Source organism: Crinia signifera, chromosome 4 (genome assembly GCF_055691185.1).
Source record: "Crinia signifera chromosome 4, ASM5569118v1, whole genome shotgun sequence".
Classification (NCBI taxonomy): domain Eukaryota; kingdom Metazoa; phylum Chordata; class Amphibia; order Anura; family Myobatrachidae; genus Crinia; species Crinia signifera.
In genome coordinates, this window is record NC_139220.1 from 329424752 (window position 1) to 329443442 (window position 18691).

The following is an 18691-nucleotide window of genomic DNA, read 5'->3' on the forward strand; positions in this document are numbered from 1 at the left end:
AGCTCCATCACAGTATCTTACATATTACTCTATGCAGCAGGTTAGTGTATATAAAGGGGTATCTAGGTGACAGATCCATCATAGTATATTATATATTACTCTGTGCAGCAGATTAGTGTATATAAAGGGGTATCTAGATGACAGCTCCATCATAGTATCTTACATATTACTCCCCCATTCACCACCAGTCGGGTTACACCTAACATGTGAGTGCACTTTGGCCCTTATTCTGATCTAAGCGGTAACGGCCGCATGCGGCCGTTCCGCCGATGTTTTCGCTCTGCGCATGTGCAGAGGGCACTCTGCGCATGTGCAGGCGAAATCGCCGCACAATTTTTTTTACCGCCGCAAAGGGGGTGGATAGGGGCGTGAGGGGCTACTTAGCCTCATTTCCCTATGCATACGCCCCGCGTTTCATGGGCGTTCCCATGCAAACGCGGGGCGTACGCATGGTAATGAGGCTGTGACGCATGTGTTGGGGGCGGGCATCTGACATCGCCGGATGTCAGCTGCCCGCCCCCATACATGTTTTCACACGGACAAGTGTCCGTGAGGTCTATGGGTGCGGGAGCTGGTGGAGCGTGAGGCCCTGCCTTCGATGGTCGGCGACCAGCGAATGCAGGGGGCTGCTCCAAGATGGTGGAGGCGTATCCCCCGCAATTTTCATGCGGACCGCCACATGTCCGCGTACGGACGGCCGTGGCGATCCGTATGGAAGGCGGGGATTCGCCTGCACGGTTGGAGCCGCATATGCGGCTCCGGACGCACCAAGCAGAATAAGGGCCACTATCTCAGTAGCGCCAATTGTCTTTTAATGTGACTTTTTTGTTAAGTGCCTATTATTTACAAAGTGATGCGAATAGGACACACAAGCAGCTTCTGTTTATTAAAATATGTGGCATTCCTATATACTGTGTGTGACCACTGCTGTATCTGTATAGGAAAAACTGGAAAACACTAAAGTAGCATTTCTTGTATAGATGCAATGCAGGGATTCCACATATTTTAATTATCAGAAGCTGCTTGTGCATCCTTGTTACATCACTTTGCGAATAAGATGCATTTATGGAAAAGACGCTCAGGGTGAAATTTAATAGGATGAGAGATTCAGAAAGTGAGAGATTTGGTAAGAAATGTCCAGTTTTTTTAAATCGGCAATCATGTACACTGCAAAATCAAACTGGTTTTGCAGCATAAAGGATTGGCACTTTAAAAAAACTGGTGATTTCTTACCAAAATCTCTCACTTTCTGAATCTCTCATCCTATTAAATTTCACCCTCAGTGCTACAGTCCCACTATGGAAGGGAGCAACTAGAAGGACTGTTTAACGCAACGTATGTGGACACATCTGTACACAAATGTAACACCATGGTCAGTGTCTGTGATATTTGCTATTGTGTATAAATATACATCTTATACAATAAAAGTAGCGTTATCCTGGTAACCATTATACTTTTACATATTAACTTTCTTACAGGACATATAAGGAGCAGGATTCAAATTAAGAGGATTTTGAAAAAGGAAATTGTTCTCTGCTCAAGCCAACTAAATACATCATATCTCCTTACACCTCAGGAGGAGGAACAAACACTATTTTATTTTCTGGATAGAAGAAACCTTCAGCAACTAATTTGTTTCTCACCTCATACATGATGAGTCTCACAGGAGAGAAGCCACATGTGTGCTCTGAGTGTGACAAAGGCTTTACATATAAATCACGGCTTCTCAGACATCAGAGGAGTCACACAGGAGAGAAACCACATGTGTGTTCTGAGTGTGACAAAGGCTTTACATGTAAATCACAGCTTCTTACACATCAGAGGAGTCATACAGGAGAGAAACCACATGTGTGCTCTGAATGTGACAAAGGCTTTACATGTAAATCACAGCTTCTGACACATCAGAAGACTCACACAGGAAAGAAGCCATATAAATGTTCTGAATGCAGCAAATGTTTTTCCCAAAAGTCACATCTTGTCCAACATCAGATGAGTCACACAGGAGAGAAGCCATATAAATGTTCTGAATGCTGCAAATGTTTTTCCCAGAAGTCATATCTTGTCATACATCAGAGGAGTCACACAGGAGAGAAGCCATATAAATGTTCTGAATGCAGCAAATGTTTTTCCAAGAAGTCACTTCTTGTCCAACATCAGAGGAGTCACACAGGAGAGAAGCCATATAAATGTTCTGAATGCAGCAAATGTTTTTCCCTGCAGTCATATCTTGTCCAACATCAGAAGAGTCACACAGGAGAGAAGCCATATAAATGTTCTGAATGCAGCACATGTTTTTCCAGGAAGTCAGATCTTGTTGTACATCAGAGGAATCACACAGGAGAGAAGCCATATAAATGTTCTGAATGCAGCAAATGTTTTTCCCAGAAGTCACTTCTTGTCCAACATCAGAAGAGTCACACAGGAGAGAAGCCATATAAATGTTCTGAATGCAGCAAATGTTTTTCCCAAAAGGCACATCTTGTCCTACATCAGAGGAATCACACTGGAGAGAAGCCATATACATGTTCTGAGTGCAGCAAATGTTTTTCCCAGAAGTCAGATCTTTTCCGACATCAGAGGAATCACACAGGAGAGAAACCATATAAATGTTCTGAATGCAGCAAATGTTTTCCCCAGAAGTCAAATCTTGTCCTACATCAGAGGAGTCACACAGGAGAGAGGCCATATAAATGTTCTGAATGCAGCAAATGTTTTTCCCAAAAGGCACATCTTGTCCTACATCAGAGGAGTCACACAGGAGAGAAACCATATAAATGCTCTGAATGCAGCAAATGTTTTTCCCGGAAGTCACATCTTGTCCTACATCAGAGGAGTCACACAGGAGAGAAGCCATATAAATGTTCTGAATGCAGCAAATGTTTTTCCCATAAGTCAAATCTTGTCCAACATCAGAGGATTCACACAGGAGTGAAGCCATATTAATGTTCTGAATGCAGCAAATGTTTTTCCCATAAGTCACATCTTGTCCTACATCAGAGGAGTCACACAGGAGAGAAGCCATATAAATGTTCTGAATGCAGCAAATGTTTTTCCCAAAAGTCACATCTTGTCCTACATCAGAGGAGTCACACAGGAGAGAAGCCATATAAATGTTCTGAATGCAGCAAATGTTTTTCCCAAAAGTCACATCTTGTCCTACATCAGAGGAGTCACACAGGAGAGAAGCCATAAATGTTCTGAATGCAGAAAATGTTTTTCCCAGGAGTCACACCTTGTCCAACATAAGAGGAGTCACACAAGATAAACTAAAAATGCTGTGTTGGCGGTATTGATAGACAGACAACACTATATGGGGTAAAGAGAAACAGAGCATCATATAGAGATGTAGACAGATTGGAGGTGGTATACACAGACAAATGTATGGATAGAACACCATAAGGGGGTATTGACGGGCAGACAGGTGACTAGGAGGACAGACAGAGCAACATATGGGGAGTAGCTTGCCAGGAAGGGGCATACAGACATGGCTGGATCCTTTAACTATACAGGTACATGGGGTGCAGCTGTTATGGGACATGGTGGCTTGTGGGGGCCCTGAAGGCAATCCCACTGCACCCGCTATGTTTTTTTTTATGTGTAATCACTGCTGCCAGTCTGGGGCCTGGTATTGTACTCATTGGGAGTGAGGTGGCAGGTGACTTTACAGTGTATGTACCCAATTGTGCTTGTACAGTGCCACATCCGTCAGCTGCACAGTACCATCACCACTACTGCAGGCACAGCCATACTTCCAGATTCTGCACAACAAGCAGCTCTGCCTCCCTCCCTGTACATACACTGCTGGGCTCTGCCTCCCTCCCTGTGTACATACACTGCTGGGCTCTACCACCCTCCCTGTACATACACTACTGGGCTCTGCCTCCCTCCCTGTACATACACTGCTGGGATCTACCACCCTCCCTGTACATACACTGCTGGGCTCTGCCTCCCTCCCTGTACATACAGTGCTGGGCTCTGCCTCCCTCCCTGTACATACTCTGCTGGCCTCTGCCTCCCTTCCTGTGTACATACACTGCTGGGCTCTACCACCCTCCCTGTACATACACTGCTGGGCTCTGCCTCCCTCCCTGTATGTACACTGCTGGTCTCTACCTCTCTCCTTCCCTGTGTACGTACACTACTGGTCTCTGCCTCCTTCCCTGTGTACATACACTGCTGGGCTCTACCTTCCTCCCTTTATATACACTGTTGGGCTCTACCTCCTTCCCTCCCTCCCTGTGTATGTACAATGCTGTGCTCTGCCTCCCTCCCTGTGTACATATACTACTGGGCGCTGACTCCCTCCCTGTTCATGTGTACTACTGGGTTCTACCTCCCTCCCTGTACATACACTGCTGTTCTCTGCCTCCCTCCCTGTGTACATACACTGCTGGGCACTGCCTCCCTCCCTGTTCATGTGCACTGCTGGGCTCTGCCTCCCTCCCTGTGTACGTGAACTGCTGGGCTCTGCCTCCCTCCCTGTGTACGTGAACTGCTGGGCTTTGCCTCCCTGCCTGTGTACGTACTCTGCTGGGCCCTGTCTCCCTCCCTGTGTACATACACTTCTGGGCTCTGCTTCCCTCCCTGTGTACATACACTGCTGGGCTCTGCCTCCCTCCCTCGCTGTTCATGTGCACTACTGGGTTCTACCTCCCTCCCTGTACATTCACTGCTGGGCTCTGCCTCCCTCCCTGTGTACATACACTGCTGGGCTCTGCCTCCCTCCCTGTCCGTGTGCACTGCTGGGCTCTGCTTCCTTCCCTGTGTACGTGAACTGCTGGGCTCTCCCTCCCTGTGTACATACACTGCTGTGCTTTGCCTCCATCCCTGTGTACATACACTGCTGGGCTCTGCCTCCCTCCCTGTGTACATTCACTTCTGGGATCTTCTGGGATCTCCATGTGTACATACACTGCTGGGCTCTGCCTCCCACCCTGTTCATGTGCACTGCTGAGCTCTTCCTCCATTCCTGTGTACATACACTGCTGGGCTCTGCCTCCCTCCCTATGTACATACACTGCTGGGCTCTGCTTTCCTCCCTGAGTACATATACTTCTGGGCTCTGCCTCCCTCCTTGTGTACGTACACTGCTGGGCTCTGCCTCCCTCCGTGTGCGTACACTGCTGGGCTCGGCCTCCCTCCCTGTGTACATATACTGCTGGGCTCTGCCTCCCTCCCTGTAAGTACACTGCTGGGCTCTGCCTTCCTCCCTGTGTACATGCACTGCTTGGCTCTGCCTCCCTCCCTACGTACACTACTGGGCTCTGCCTCCCTCCCTGTGTACGTACACTGCTGGGCTCTGCCTCTCTCCCTGTGTACATGCACTGCCGAGCTCAGCCTCGCTCCCTGTGTATGTACACTGCTGTGCTATGCCTCCTTCCCTGTGTATGTGCAGTGCTGGGCTATGCCTCCCTCCCTGTGTACATATACTGCTGGGCTCTGCCTCCCTCCCTGTTCTCATGCACTGCTGGGCTCTGCCTCCCTCCCTGTGTACGTGAGCTGCTGGGCTCTGCCTCCCTCCCTGTGTACGTACACTGCTGGGCTCTGCCTCCCTCCCTGTGTAGGTACACTGCTGGGCTCTGCCTCCCTCCCTGTGTAGGTACACTGCTGGGCTCTGCCTCCCTCCCTGTGTACGTACACTGCTGGGCTCTGCCTCCCTCCCTGTGTACGTACACTGCTGGGCTCTGCCTCCCTCCCTGTGTACATACACTGCTGGGCTCTGCCTCCCTCCCTGTGTACATACACTGCTGGGCTCTGCCTCCCTCCCTGTACGTACACTGCTGGGCTCTGCCTCCCTCCCTGTGTACATGCACTGCTGGGCTATGCCTCCCTCCCTGTGTACGTACACTGCTGGGCTCTGCCTCCCTCCCTGTGTACGTACACTGCTGGGCTTTGCCTCCCTCCCTTTGTATGTGCAGTGCTGGGCTCTGCCTCCCTCCCTGTGTACGTACACTGCTGTGCTATGCCTCCTTCCCTGTGTACGTGCAGTGCTGGGCTATGCCTCCCTCCCTGTGTACATATACTGCTTGGCTCTGCCTCCCTCCCTGTTCATGTGCACTGCTGGGCTCTGCCTCCCTTCCTGTGTACGTGAACTGCTGGGCTCTAACTCCCTCCCTGTGTACGTACTCTGCTGGGCTCTGCCTCCCTCCCTGTGTACGTACACTGCTGGGCTCTGCCTCCCTCCCTGTGTACGTACACTGCTGGGCTCTGCCTCCCTCCCTGTGTACGTACACTGCTGGGCTCTGCCTCCCTCCCTGTGTACGTACACTGCTGGGCTCTGCCTCCCTCCCTGTGTACGTACACTGCTGGGCTCTGCCTCCCTCCCTGTGTACGTACACTGCTGGGCTCTGCCTCCTTCCTTGTGTACGTACATTGCTGGGCTCTGCCTCCCTCCCTGTGTATGTACACTGCTGGGCTCTGCCTCCCTCCCTGTGTACGTACACTGCTGGGCTCTGCCTCCCTCCCTGTGTACGTACACTGCTGGGCTCTGAATCGGTTATTACAGATAAAAAAATCTATTTTTTTTAAAGATTGTAGTGGGATTGCCTTTGAGGCCTCCGAAAGCAGCCGGGTCCCATAGCAACTGCCTCCTCTATAGTTACACCACTGATTATAGGAACTCTGTATGCGGCCTTGTACCACCCTACAGGTCTCCTCTGGTCTCTCTCCTTTCCCTCATGCCTCTATATTGCTGCCTTATTTCACTCTCTCTGAATACTATGTACTACCTGTATCACATAGTAACCAATCATTATTACATGTGTTAGGTTGCTGACACTAGACTGCTAATAGTGGATTTCTAGTTGCTATGGGTTACAGCACCTCCTTGCATCTCACATGTTATTAACCTGGTCTGATGGAGAGCCCATTGTGTAATAGGCTAATACTAACATCCTCCATAATAAATAGCAGCACAGTAACAGTATACACGTTACTATGACACAGTATATAGTGATATAACCTGCATGTAGACTGAAGGACGATGATCTAACAATATCTGTAATAACCATGTATATTACTAGTAGCTGTCCCCAGAACAGGGGAATAAAAGCTGATCTGGATAAATGGGATTCTGTTACCGATTGTATAACTATAGACTTTGTTTCTCTATAATACTTTGTACATTCTTCTACATGTTACAGATAGTTAGGTGGTCCTGTAATGATGACCATCTGGTAACCTATAATAACAACCTAAATAAACTAATGATCCTTCAGCAAATGGATTATTGATGTCTTTATTCCTGGTGCTGACATATAACCACAGCGTCTACCTGCCAATCGGGGATTGCTCAGTACAAGGAGAGATGCATTATATTCCCTGCTTGCTGTGGTCCTTTCTTGTCTGCTGTCCTCCAGATGGAACTCTCAGACTAGATCAGTTGCTGTGACACATAACAGCTTGGCCGTCTTATGTCCCTGGGCCTGATTCAGAGATGATCAGTAATCTGAGAAAATGGCAGGGGACTGCGAGTAGAAAGCTGCCGCTCAGACAGAAAGCGAAAACACCTTGGGTGACATTTAATGGGATGCGATTTTTAGTAATGTTCTGAAATCGCACATTATCGCATTTTGGAATTTTTTGAGAAAATCAACTATTTGAATTAGATGCGAACTCGCGGCAAAAAATGTGATTATTAGTCATGAGACTGTGCGAATTACTGCACGTGTGGTTTGTGTAAAATAAATACATAGGGTCCCCCCCTCCTGAGCAAAAGCAGCCCCGTGCTGGTGTTACCATATACAATTTTGTACAAATAGATATGTCAGAAAATGCCAGGAACAGCACAAATATTTTGAGTTGAATTATGTTTTATGATTAATTGTTCCTTACTGCAAGAATTTGGATCATTGGGTACAGGACAGGGTGTAGTGGGCAATCCATATAGACAGGAGGCCAAATGCTTAATACATTATACACAAAACTGATTAATCCCATGTTTTAATAATTGAGTAAGCAAAATCATATAAACACTATGGGCCTGACTCCAGCACCTAGATAGCCACCTGGTCACCAATATTGCTTCATACCTAGAGGATGTCAGACAGCTGGTCTATCATCCAAGTTATATTGCAGGACAGGACACAACTGTGTATGTTGACACAGTAGGAAGAATAGTCTGGGTACACAGGAAAAGCCCATTAACAGAAATGCGGAATAAGCAGGAAACCCCGGCCCCATTGGCATCGGGAAATTATCATGGGAACAGACAACTTCAATCCGTGTATTTGGGATATAAGGGAAAGACATGGATAGTTAGTTCAATTCAGAGGGATGGCTGAGAAGGAAGGACCCTGAGACGTCAGGTAGTTATTCATATTTACCCTCAAATATTCTTGCAAGTATATAGTATGTGTATTGTTTAGGTTAGTAGAAGTGTTTGTTTGTTATGTAGGTACCATAAATAAGGAAGCGTATAATATTATAGGACTTATTATCATTGTGTTTCTTATTTTGTATTGTTTGTATACCTAGAATAAAGTATCATTTTAATAGAGCTGACACTCCGCGTCTCGAATTCTCTTGTTGGGACCTCTGGTACTTGTGTATTTTGGAGGCGCCCATCGCATCGCATACCATAACGCATACGATGGTATGCGATGCGACGCGATGTGTTACGATAGTGCACGATGGCATACAATTTTGAAATTGTATGCCATTGTACATGGCATACAATGCCATACGATGCAATGCGATTAAACATTGTATAAGCACCCTAATGGGTGCTTATACAATGTTAAGCACCCAAATGGGTGCTTACAATGTTAAATGCACCCCCACGCCACCCCCCCCCACTATAATTGTGAACCCGAAGCGTGGCGAGCGGCGGCGGTACGCGTCCTACGACCTTTTCATACCCCCACTATACACGTCGGCGTGGAGTTGAGAATAGAATAGTGTGGCGAGCCACCGAGCCCGAAGCGTGGCGAGCGCAGCGAGCCCCACGAGGCGACGCGGATACCTGTGAAGGTATCCGCGTCCCCTCGCGGGGCTCGCTGCGCTTGCCACGCTCGGTGGCTCGCTGCGCTCGCCACACTGTTCTATTCTCAACTCCACGCCGACGTGGATAGTGGGGGTATGAAAAGGTCGTAGGACGCATACCGCCGCCCCTCGCGGGCTCGCTGCGCTCGCCACACTTCGGGTTCACGTTTATAGTGGGGGGGGGGTGGCGTGGGGGTGCATTTAACATTGCAAGCACCCAATTGGGTGCTCAAAAGAACCCTTTAGGGTGCTTATATGATTTTTGATCGTATAGGGGGTCAAAATCGCATCGCATCGTATGCCATCGGGTGCATGGCATGCGATGCGATCTGTTCGTCGTACGACGGACATCGGGGGCGCCGCCAAAATACACAAGTACCGGACCTCTAAATATCTCATAAGAGATCTGTTTATATATGTATATCCTGCACTATATTGTATAGGGCTGGCAAGGTTGGTGGCATTGCATTCGTAAACATCATTTCCACATAGTCGATGAGCTGGGATAAAATATATGCGTAAAGTATATTTTAATAGTTTAGCTCCCAGACAGTAGATATATAGTATTATATATCTAGGTATAGTATTTACCCTGTGGGTCAATCACACTTCTGTGTATCCAAATGTTTATGTGAAGTACATCTCTGTGTGATTGGACTAGTGATTATATTGCCCCTTTTGTTTTAAGTCAACCTATCTTGTAGGCCTATTATTATATAAATACAGATATTAAATACATAAAGTGTTATATCAATATATGATATAATCAGTATCATATCACATGATATAATATATTTACATCAGAGAGAGCCCAAACTCTACACTGGTTTCAGAAATTCAGAGGAGTAAAATCATAGGGGATCCCCCGAATTTCTAAAACCAGCACCAGGCTAAAGGGCCGGTCCTGGTTCCCAAAACACAGGGGACAAAATGACTAGGGGTCCCCCGTATTTTAGAAACCAGCACTGGGCCCAAACAGTCATTAAAGGGCCCACCGGGTCTTGTAGTTCTTCAACATTACAAATAGTGAAATAAAACACACTAACACATGAACAGTATAGCTTTATTACATACTACATGCATTTACACATACGTCACCTATGGATTCCCTCGTAGGCTTGTCCATGTAGAATCCCCAAGGAGAACCTGCGGAGGGAAAATATACTCACCAGATGCCTCCCTGCTCGGTCGCTGTCTTCTGCGGCTGTCAGCATCCCTGTGAGAGCAGTCCAAATGTTTGTTTACATTCGTGGCTCCTTCCACATGTCCCTCCCACCAGCCAATAAGGAGCGGCCATTGGCTGGTGGATGGGACTAACCCACGGCATGTGGGAGAAGCTGCAAATGTAAACAAACATTTATCAGCCCGATGCCCACCACCCTTCCTTTATTGAGGGGTCCCCACTCCTCCAAGGTCCCTGCCACAGGAATCAATGCTTTGGCCAGGGGAACTTATGTAAAAAGTTTACCCCGGCTGTGGCATTACCCTGTTGGCTTTTTAGGAACCAGGACCGGCCTCTCCTTATTACCAGGGAACCCTGGTTGAACAGGATTGGTGTAGCGCTCGAATTACCTCTGAGCGAAGGGGCTGCAGACCTAGAGTGGTCCAGGCTCTGGTTACAGATTGTTTGCAGGTGGGGAGGTACTGCGCTCACCTTCTGGGTGTCTATACAGTGTGAGCTGAAGACTGTGCGTGCCCTTAGAATAGTAAACTATGTCACTGGAGGTGACTTGTGGTGTGACAATTGGTTGTAGCTAATGACCCCTATGTTCAATGATGAGAGGAAAAATCAGATGGGTGCAAAATACATTTATTGGTGTGAAAGCAAAGGAAAGTGGGGCTGGGGCTGACCGCCTTGCAACTTCCACTCGGTGAGTGGTGTCCGTTGCAGTCGGATATTGGGGCCACAGGTAGGGCAATCACTGTCCTGTGGTGGGTGAAGGTTAGGGTGGGCTGGTGGGTAGATGCAGCAAATAGTCCGGAAAAAAGAGTCCAGAAACAATAAGGTATGTTGATGTCACTGGAGGTTGGCGTCCCAAGACACCCCAGTGGTGCATCCAGACATACCTTGAATCTGCCGCTGTACGGGAAGTGTTGGAGTGGCCGTTGATGCCGATGAAGTTGTTGCCGCTGGCGTCCTGCTGTCCCGGATAGGGGACGCCAGTTGTTGACCACGCTGCTACAACAGTGCGCTGGCAACTGCCGGATGGTGCGGGCCTGCGTCACCAGAAGCGCGACGCACTGGAGTGACGTGCGCTCGACTCACTTTGGAGGAGACTTTGATGAATGTGGGATGCTTGATGCAGTGGGTGGGCGTGTATGTTCCAACGCGTTTCAGCCGAGGTCCGGCCTTTTTCAAGGGTGTCAGTGTTGTGTTACAGTCCCGAATATAAGAGGAGGTTGGCTCCACCCCTCTCGTTCTGATTGGTCAACATTAAAATCAGTCTCTATGCAGTTGTGAATGTCTTGGGGTTACTGTGTTGACTATCCTGACTGTGTCGACTGTTGTACATGAGGACGTATGTACAAAGATAATGGGTTGAATAGGGATTGGTATACGAGATACAGTTAATGGAGGTGCATCCGAATATGATGAGAATACATTTATTGAAGATATATGTGTAAATTAATATAATTAACAAAATTAAGTGAGATAATATAGTAAACATAAAATAAAATAAATGGAATTAAATGAAATATAATATAATAGAATAAAGTAAACTAAAGAATATAAAATAATATTAAATTAAATGGATAGCAATAAATCAAAATGAATGGGTGGTAATGATTCAAGTAGTAGATGGTGGAATCAGGCATATATATTGATGGATTGCCTGAGGATGGTATTATTATGGGCGCCTATTGCGTGTCCGTGGACGGGTGGGTACATCATCTGAGGTGTTACGGGTGCTCATAGTGCTACCTTGATTAATAAGGGCACAGAGTCATGGGTATTCCTAATGTAGTAGGTGACCCCATGTTGGCATGCAATGATACGTCATATTGAGACAGTTACAGATGTCCATTATGGAAGTCAATGTTTAAGCCCCCAGGGTGTAGAGTTTTCAGATTGAAAATCCAAAAGAGCTCTCTCTTGTTCAGTAACTCGATGTAGTCACCCCCTCTCCAATTTCTTGAGGGTGATTCAATGGCTGTGAACATAATTCCTGCAGGATTGGAACCATGGCCCTTATTCTGATCGGTGCGTACTTTCCCGAATTCTTTCGGATCGCGTTTTTTAGCCGTCTGCGCATGCGTGGGGAACGCTATGCGCATGTGCCACGTATGGTCTCCGTACTTGTTCTCACTAATACCGTACAGAAATGTGCACCGCAATCAGTCGGCCAATATGGGTGTGTTATGGGCGTCATGCGGAATGACACAGGGGCGTAGTTTCAAAGTGGGCTAAACTGGGCGGAAACATGGGCGGACACGGGGGAGTACACTTATTTTGGTGGGCGTGCATTCGGACAGCACACCGAATGCACGCGAACAAAAAGGGAAGAAATGTGCGGTGTCCAAAAGGCTAGTATTGCTTAGCGGACACCACTCGGTCATGCGCTAGGCAATCGGAACGCCTAATCAGGACGGACGCACCTCAACCAATGTCAGCTGAACACAATACAATCACCTAATTTACTCATTACTTGTAAATTACACGCTTCTCACTGCTTCAATTGAAAGCAATGCACCTTAAATGGACCATTACTAAACACACACATATATGCTGCAGTTTGCACACACTTTTACACTGCAAATAATGAACACAGCTTCATATTACTAATACTAATACACATGTCACTTCTGCATGTATCAATTAATACAGACATTTTGGGGCCAAAAATAACATTTATTAAATCAACAAACAAAATATTTGCAAAACCATCACAAAATAAATGGTACCATAACAGGACAAAAATTAAATAATATATAAAAAATAGCCACAGCAGAATCATTAGGAACACATCAGGTGGCTTCACAACAAAAGTACAGCAACAACACTTCAAGTACAGCACACAGTAATGCTAGGCCAAACAGGGCAACAGGGGAACCAAACATGACATTTGAACCGCGGGGAAATGTGGTGACCCTCGGCACGGAATTTGACAGCGGATGCTGACACACACAGCTCGATGGAAGATTTGGGAAGACATAACGGTGGAGATTAATGGGGACACAAGTTCATTTGCGAGCACGTTTGCCCCTGGCAGGCTCCTTGCCACGTGCAGCAGCTCTTCTGCCTCGCCCACGGCCACTCTCAGATGGAGGGTCACGTGGAGCACATGCTGGGGTGGGGGGGGATGTTCTTCCACCTCTGGCAGCAGGGAGTAATGATGTTGTTAATGCACCCGAAACGGATGCTATCAGGACCCTATTGCTGGTAACTAGCTCCACCATAAGCTCATTATGGCGGAGGAGGAGGTCATTTTGCCGCAGGGCTTGATCAGCCAGCACCTGCAGGCTAGCAGCAATGGATTGCTGGGTGACAGCCATAGCCTGCAGGCTCCCAGCGATACTCTGCTGGCTGGTGGTCAAACCCTGCAGCACCTCCTCGGCCCTACGCACCCGCTCGAATGCCGAGTCTCCCTGCTGCACAATACTGTCTAGCACACGGCCCCACGTGGACAATTCAGCCGCGGACATTGGCGCCTGCTGCTGCACGGGCCTGCTACTGGGGCCAGGTGGCACAGACTCCACAACCTCCTCAAGAGATTCTTGACCAAGCGGTGGGGATGCTGTTGAAGGAGAAAATACCAATTACCACACAGTCCATGCAAAATGCAAAACATCTACTTATGGCCTGGCAAATAATTACCTTCAAGCGTAGAAGCCATCACTTCCGCTGGGGACTCGCTGTCTATGGTGCTCACCCCCCGGACCTCCTCCACTGCTATGCAGCACTGTGCAATCTCTTCCAGGGGGGTGAGCTTCAGCTTGGCAGGCATGGGGCCAGCCCCAGAGGTGTGGCTGTGTTGCCACCGCTCGGTCAATTTCTTCTTGAGGTTGCCTTTGAAGTCGTGCCACCTGCAATCAAAGTGTACATATTAATACATGTCACTCCTCATGTTTGCTGTAGCACCCATTGCAATGTGAAACATAATACAACATGTGCCTCCTGACACCAAACTTACATTATATTCTTTTTGAAAAACAACCCTTAGAGGATATAACCACAGTCACCCTACAATAACTATCAAATCAATATCATGGCAAACATTTCTGTGCCTCCAAGCAACGTGACCACCCATTGACCAACTCCATCTAATATTGAATGTAAACATTACTGGAGTTTGACTGCTCAAATGTAAAACACATGTACTTGCCTCTTCTTAACGTGCTCCGTCTCACGAACTTGTGGAGCCACTGCATTAATCTCCGCCGTTATCTCCTCCCAGATCTTCCATCTCCTTGTGTGTGTCAACTTTACCGCTGGGCACTCTATCAAATCACGTGCCCGGGTCACCAGGATGTCAAGCTCCTGCGGTTCATATGCCATGTTTCTTGTGGTTGGTTCCTCTGTTGCCCGACTGCGGACACGGCCACGGCCACCGGTTGCTGTACTTGAAGTGCTGGCCTGGCTACTCTGTTGGGAAGCCACCTGCTGTGTTCCCAATGATTCTGCTGATGCTGAGGATGGGCCAGCTGCAGCTTGGCCAGATGTGGATGGCCCATCTGGCTGCTCTGGGTTGAGGGGGACATAGGTGGTGTTGGACTCCATGCGGGCCAAGAGGTTCTGCACCACCTGTTCTTCCTCTGACTCTGAGCCAGCCATGTTTGCAACAACTGTTTGGCTTTCTAGGACCACTTTAAATACTATTTCTGTAATTGGCGTTAATCAGCTGCAACCTGCGTTCCGTACGGCCGCGTTCCGTATGCCAGCGTCAACCGTGCGGCGCATATGGGACGCCCCTTGGTGTGGAAAAATATTTCTCAAAAACCAGGAAAACTGAGTAAGTCAGATTTAGTAGCTAAATGCAGATTCCAACACCAATGACAAAATAAAACTGAGGTCACACATGAAATGTATATTTGAATGTACATCTGTACTGTGCACTTGTTTGGTATGTAGTACAACTGACACTACCCATTCCATATGTCAATCCAGTCCACCACTTAGCCACAAGTAATCAGTGCTAGCATCCAAATCACATGTGAAAGCACTCCAAATTCAGGTTGGATGCTAGCTACTTTTCATTCCACCTCTGTAGTAGGGGCCAGTAGAAGGTAAGTGTACACATGGCAGCATGGCCTAATTTTTGTAAAAGCTCTGCCACTATTTGCTATGTTTCTGCTGCATAGCTTTCATTATAAAATAGCTGTTTAGAACCTTGTGGAGTTAGGTGTAAGTGTCTACTGATGCAGACTATTTCACATGGTGCTTCTGCCCATGTTTGGTGGATAGTATCGATTATATATAATGTGTTTCCATCTTATTTTACACTGTCTGTTTAGGATGGGTGTGCGATGCAATGGGTTAGCCGTCTGGTCTGGCGCATACACGCTGTTAGTGTAAAAATGAACAATAAATTTAATACCAAATATCACTCTGATCAACCAATGACAGCACATGATTGTTTGATTTGTGCCATTGCTAAGATGGCGGCCTATGGGAGAGCAGCCCCATTCTCTTCCGCGGAGCTGCGAACTCTGGTCTCCGTTATGGAGACCAGGCTGGGGCGTGCCGGCCCTTTTATTACAAACCGGCAGAAGCGCCAGGCATATGCATCGGCCCGCAGGCACATATTCGCGCGCACCCAGGTGCGCAGGACCATCGCACAGCTGGAGCGGCGATGGTCTGATCTCAGGCGGCGCCAGCCTGAGAAGCTCCAGCAAATACGGGCCAGCATTGCTCGATGTAAGTGTTTACCCATTAAATGCCCAATTGTACAATATTGCTGACATGACCATTTTTCAACCAATAAGGTAACCTGCCTGATCCATGAGTTAAACATGGCATACAATATATGAGTGCTACTTCCTGTTTGACACCCTGTAATGGTCATAAAATATGTTATTGGGGAGGATTAATGCTTGTGATGCTTACAATGGCCCAAATGTCACAGCATACCTGCCATGTTACAGGCTGTGTTTTGTAAAGGCCACTAAGGAGCTGTTTGCCTGTACAATTATCTGTACTTCTAACCTTTGCATTTATAGCTTGATAAGGCTTAATAGTAATTACCACTAATTGCCACTTTTTTGATTTTTCACATACACAGCACGTGCTCGCGCAAGACAGGCCCGGGAGGAGGCAGAGGTGGCCCTCGAGGACCAGCCGCAGGAAGGGAGGCCGGAGGAGGGGGTCCAGGAAATTGAGGATGACGAGGGGTGGGCTGTGGAGGCACTGCCACCCGAGGAGGACGTCATCGAGGCCGAGGATGGAGCATTGGAGGCCCCTGAGGAGGAGGTGGAGGCCGATGAGGTTGTCCAGCCTGCCGGAATTGGTATGTATACATAAGGATTAATTTATCCGTTTGGCATGTACTATTTGCTATGTAGCACTGGTGATTCAATTGATTTTTACAATACTATAAAATGACAAAACAAACGGGATAGCAACAGACACACTTTGGGGTTAGATAGGGTGGGCAAACCATCCCTTTCAGCCAGGACACATATTAATGACACAGGTTGTGAGGATGTCTTTCATCTCGATTTTAAGTGCCACTGAACCTGTGTAATTAATCTGTATCCTGGAAGAAAGGGATGACTTGCTAATGTAAGTGTTTCATGTCCCTGCTGCTTGCCTACAATCTGTAGCCTCATATAGGTGAGTAGAGTTTACTGGTGAATGATCTTTGTAAACTAGATTCAGTATGGCATAAATGGAGTATGGATAGGCGTGGCTTAGACTGGAGTAACAAGTGGTCAGTGCCCCTGGGCCCTCCTCTAGCTAACCACCCCCTGCGGCCTGCATGTATGTTTTGCACCATAATTGTGTGTGTATTTGGTCTTAGTAATGCTTTTGAGCATGTGAGTGGGTTAGTGCTGCAGCTTCCCCTAACTGGCATTCTGACAATGATTTCTGGAGCACACCATCAGCAGGCAAGCTATGCTTGATTGCACAAATGTACTGAGCATTCCTGAGAGTTGTGTAACTCCCCTGCCAGGCTCCATCATATAAGAGACACTGAACTTTGGTTGCCGAATTGTGATTGGTGCAGCGCGTGACATGCTTCTCAGAGCTTAGTCATGGGTGGGTTTGGATTGAGAAGGAGCAGTATGACTGTGAGGTGTTCGACAGAGTAAAGGGTAGAGGGCCAAAATCAGGCTTTCCATGTAGTATGTATGCATGTATGTATAGGTGTATGTCTCATATATATAGTTAGATATGTGTGTATATATATATATATATATATATATATATATATATATATAATATATATATATATATATACACACACACCTGTCACAATGCATGTTTAAAAAGTAGGTTTGACTATGTTAAATGTATGCATGAATATCATTAGTCATTTTTGAATTTGAATTTCCTCCACAGATGAGCCTGCCCAAGCAGAGGAGGGTCGCCGTGGGGCCCTCCTTAGACTGAGAGGCCTGATGAGCCAAATGATTGTGGAGATGGACCGCATAATTGATGGGGAATTTTAATTTTTTGGTTGGGGCCAGTTATTTTTGAATAAATCGTTATTTAAAGTTCAAAGTTGTCAGTGGTTTTTTCTAACATGCTAAAGTATATATGTAACTTGTTTAAAATCTTTAAAATAAGCAAAATGTACATAGTGTATATAGATGTATGTTAGGGTCACATGCTGTAAGGGTTAATGTGTGTCATGAATGTAGTAGGAATGTGGGTCAGTATAGATGAGCATTTAATTGAAATTGATAACAATCCCTTTTTCAGGAGGTTGGCTAATTGCCTAAGTGGGTCATGTGATCGCTGTGTGTACTCAGTAAAAAAGTGTGGGATTGAGCGTAAATACTCCGCATCGGGGCGTACGGACAGCTTCCCGTACGTTCTGACGCGGTAAGACCGTGCTTGTGCGGGAAGACCGTGCAAGAATCTGTACGTTTCCACCGCACACGCACGGTTTGTATGTCGTCCGTACACACGCCCTGTTCTTAAAGAGTGAGTCCGTCCGAATGCGGAGGACACGTGGGCGTTTCTACGGACGAAGCCCGCACGCCGCCGCACAGCGTGGCGTGCAGACCGCACCGAAATAATTCGGGAAAGTCCGCACCGATCAGAATAAGGGCCCATGTGCCTGTTTAAAGTGCATGGATACGCTATGTTTTTCGTAACCTATTTTTATGTTGCGTATGTGTTCATACATTCTAACTTTCAATGCTCTAATAGTCCTCCTACGTACTCCAATCCGCAGGGGCACTTTAACAATAAATCACCCCTTTGGATTCGCAGGAGAGGTGTTGTCTGTATTGGAAGGTGCTGTTGGTGGTCACTGATGTCCAGGTGTGGTGACTTTTGGTTGTCTTAGTGGTGAGGTTATTGCAGCCTGTGCATCTACCACATTGGAAGAAGCCTTTTGTGTCTGTGAGATACACATATGCCCCAATAGTGCCAGATACACATATGCCCCCAATAGTGCCAGATACACATATGCCACCAATAGTGCCAGATACACATATGCCACCAATAGTGCCAGATACACATATGCCTCCAATAGTGCCAGATACACATATGCCCCAATAGTGTCAGATACACACATGCCCCCAATAGTGCCAGATACAC

General features: G+C 47.2%; 1 long non-coding RNA gene across 1 annotated transcript in view; it reads left to right on the top strand.

Annotated features, from left to right (window-relative positions):
• LOC146072874 (uncharacterized) overlaps nt 1-17636 on the top strand; it is a 70476-nt gene extending 52840 nt beyond the window's left edge. The window contains exons 2-3 of the long non-coding RNA XR_014473255.1: nt 16203-16427; nt 17483-17636. This is a non-coding gene — a long non-coding RNA (uncharacterized LOC146072874). The remainder of the gene's footprint in view (nt 1-16202; nt 16428-17482) is intronic.
• Nucleotides 17637-18691: the final 1055 nt, after the last annotated feature.